General features: G+C 33.3%; 1 pseudogene; it reads left to right on the plus strand.

Moving 5' to 3' along the window:
- The first annotated feature begins 2,526 nt into the window (after window positions 1–2,526).
- On the plus strand, window positions 2,527–3,525 carry LOC132904079 (uncharacterized; annotated as a pseudogene).
- The last annotated feature ends 269 nt before the right edge of the window (window positions 3,526–3,794 follow it).

Below are 3,794 nucleotides of genomic sequence, written 5' to 3' on the forward strand. Positions count from 1 at the left end.
AGGCATTATTCTTCCCGTGTACGTAAGTTTCATCAAAATCCATCCAATAGAATTTGCGTGATTGAATAGCATCCTCAAACAAGCACTCACGTAGGTTCATCAATTTTTTTGCATAATCTATACTAACATTATAAAGCTGAAGAGTTTGTTTGTTTGAACGCGCTAATCTTAGGAACTACTGATTCGAAATGAAAAATTATTTTTGCGTTGAATATACCATTTATCGAGGAAGGCTTTAGGCTATATAACATCACGCTGCAACTTTAACGAGAAAACAAAAAATGGACTATGTGAAAAAAAACGGGGAAAATTATTCATCCTTGTGGGCTTCAATGATGCTCAAAATAACAATTCCACGCGGACGAAGTCGCGGGCACAGCTAGTGCTGTATAAATACACAAAATTTAATAACTTTATTATAGAAACAATTGTAATTTAAGACTTTGTTGAAATTGGAATTTTAAATTTTGCGCCATTGCTACACATGCTGTAATTGCTCGCAGCGCCTTTCGAAACTCAAATAATCGTTGTTCTGAATGGAGTTCAACTACTCGACAACAGATGGCGCCACTACTTCACTTAATTTTCAAGTTAAGGAATTGGAAAAGCCCTTATATCTTTAAAAATACGCCCTTCAAGTTAAAACGGGAACTTTCTTGTTCGAGGAGGGATAAAGGGCTATTGCACTATATAAGTCCCTTTATCGTATCGGGAATCCTTTTTAAGTTGTATCGGCACACACATTTTATCAACTTTGTTTTATTATAATTAATGCCGTGTGGTTCCCGGCACTATTACAAAAAAGAATAGGACCACTCCATCTCTTTCCCATGGATGTCGTAAAAGGCGACTAAGGGATAGGCTTATAAACTTAGGATTCCTCTTTTAGGCGATGGGCTAGCAACCTGTCACTATTTGAATCTCGGTTCTATCATTAAGCCAAATGGCTGAACGTGGCCATTCAGTCTTTTCAAGACTGTTGGCTCTGTCTACCCCGCAAGGGATATAGACGTGATCATATGTATGTATGTATGTATGTAATGATAATGATTACCAAAAAGTGTTCTTGAAATGAATGATGGAAAATTTAAAAAGTACATTAAAGATGAGCTTTGTAGGAAAGCCTATTGGCTACCTAAACACTGCCGTACTGGGTCCAAAAATGAAACTCGGAATACGAAGTAATCTGTATTAAAGACTGTAGATATATAAATTGTCAAAATTTTAGTAGGAGAAAGAGAAATTTCTAGAAAAAGGTATTCAGGGTTTTCATATGCAGAAGGAGATTGAGATAAAATTTGGCATGGTTTATCACCTCGTAAATAAATAGCGACTCCACCACATCTTACCATTTTAGTGACACCATTAGTGACGGTTTCGTAAATTCGATCATTTCTAAATAGTTTAAATCCCGGAAGGGGATACATAGTAGTAGATGTTTATTGGGAATTCTGGGACAATAAACAAATTTCGATTCATTCTAAACACAAAACATTAGTCGAATGCACTCACCTGACTCCACTATAAAATTGATAAGAATCACCCGCGAGCTCGTGGAAAGATCACACACCGAACACACTTTTTACACATGATTCATTCTAACCATCAAACATTATTTTGTTGTGCTTTCCTGATTCCTGTTTTACCAATAAGATTTTACATGTTAAATTATAAAACGTGTTTATTCGTTAAACCTAAATTCATTTCGCTCAAATTCGTTGAGTACTGCAGACGAGTTTAAGCACATGCTAATAACTAGAAATGAAATTTGTGAAACAAAAAGACTCACTAAAATTAGATTGTATTTGTCCTGCTTCATCACAAGAACCAAAACGACACGGAAACCTTCTGCCGAACACAATACGTTGTATCGTTTGTGGTCCATCAAATTGTGGAAAAACCAACTTAGTAATAAGTTTATTGTTACATACAGATGGTCCACGATTTTGTAACTTATATGTTTATTCAAAATCTTTATATCAAGCAAAATACTTATTTTAGAGAAAGTTATGAACATGGTTTCTGGTACAACCTTTCATAAATACAATCACAATTGTGAAATTTTGAGTCCTCACGAAGCGCTACCTGATTCAATTATAATATTTGATGATGTAGCTTGCGAAAATCAGAACAGCATTAGAGATTATTTTGCTATGGGTCGACATAAGAAAATTGATTGTTTTTATATTAATCAAACATATACAAAAATACCTAAACAACTAGTGAGAGACAATTCCAATTTGATTGTATTATTTAAATAAGATGATATTAATTTGAAACATGTTTATGATGAGCATGTAGGGTCTGATATGTCATGGAATCAATTTCGTGAAATGTGTTCAAAAGTTTGGAAAAAGCCTTTTAATTATCTTGTTATTAATAAGGATTGTGATAAAAACTAAGGATGTTATAGGTCAGCATTTGACACTTTTATAGTTCTAGATTAACATACTTAATACAATGTAGTGATAATAAAAGGTCACTTTAAAGTGTGATCTGCGACTGAACACAATATCAAGCAGTAAAATGGAAAAAACATTTAAAAAACAAATAGTAAAGTCAGCAGCAGCTGTTGAAAGAAAAGTGGGGATGATTAAGGATACAAAAAACGTAAATAATATGGCACTGGAGAAAATTTTCAAACCTATTGTTGATCCCCTTAATTTGATAGCCAATAAAAATAATGAAAAATGGGTTGAGAATGAAAATAATTACATTCCCTCTGTTGGGAAAAAATGTAAAAATTAAAGTACATCGTCTTATTCATCCAATGAAGAATCGAATGACACTGTTTCTGAAAGCGACTTTCCTAATAATTACAACAAAACTTTAATTTCCACACCTTCTGAAGATCATAATGTCAGTGAAGGTTCATTCAAATCTATTGCGTCTTCTCCAGATAATCGTCAAACTTTGTCGTGGTCTACATCATCAGAAGTAATGGATGCTATACCTTTTGGAGTAAGACATGAGCGGGGAAAACTAATGCTTGGCAATATTCGTGTTTTCGATAATGATAACATTCTGAAAATAGGAACTCGAATTTTAAAGAAGACAGATGGTTTAAGAGAGTTACTATTTAAAAGGAAACCTGATCTAGAAAAAGTCAGAGAGGAGGACTTGCAAAATTATAAATTGTTACTAATTGATACTAATGCACATCGACGTAATTATGAGTCATCTAAACCTATAAACAGTAACAAAGGTTTTAAATACATTAATGTCATTAAGCCTTTATTTAAATTCTCAAAAAATATGATTTCAAGTGTAGAAAGTCTCCCTCAAGGAAAAGGTATTCCACTTCTGAAAAAAGTAAAAAAATATACTGATTATGTTTATTGGGATGATCCCAACGAACTGGTAGAACGATTAAAATTGTTGTTAGGATCACGAGCGGCTGGCAATAGTGGTGTAGATAATGAAATTATTGCAGTCATAGAAGAATTACGAGAAGCTGGAATTATAAATATAGAACATAAACAGCTATCGCCACAGAAAATGACCAGTATAATTCGAGATCTCTAATCATCTAGACAGCAATGAATGTAGATAAGTTCGGTCATCACGTCCATAAACGTTTGCGATTATTGGAATTTATCGACACTTTAAACGATACATTGGTGAAAACTGATGCTGGACACTATGATTTGAAAACATCTAAATTAAAAGGTCTTTCATCTCCAGATGAAGCCGATGAAGCAGTGAACAAAGCATACGTCGATAATATACTACAAGAGTTAAGAAAAGAAATAAGAGTGGTTAATGATAATATACAAGTATATTTAAAAAAATTG

This window comes from Amyelois transitella, chromosome W, assembly GCF_032362555.1.
Source record: "Amyelois transitella isolate CPQ chromosome W, ilAmyTran1.1, whole genome shotgun sequence".
In the NCBI taxonomy this organism is placed as follows: Eukaryota; Metazoa; Arthropoda; class Insecta; order Lepidoptera; family Pyralidae; genus Amyelois; species Amyelois transitella.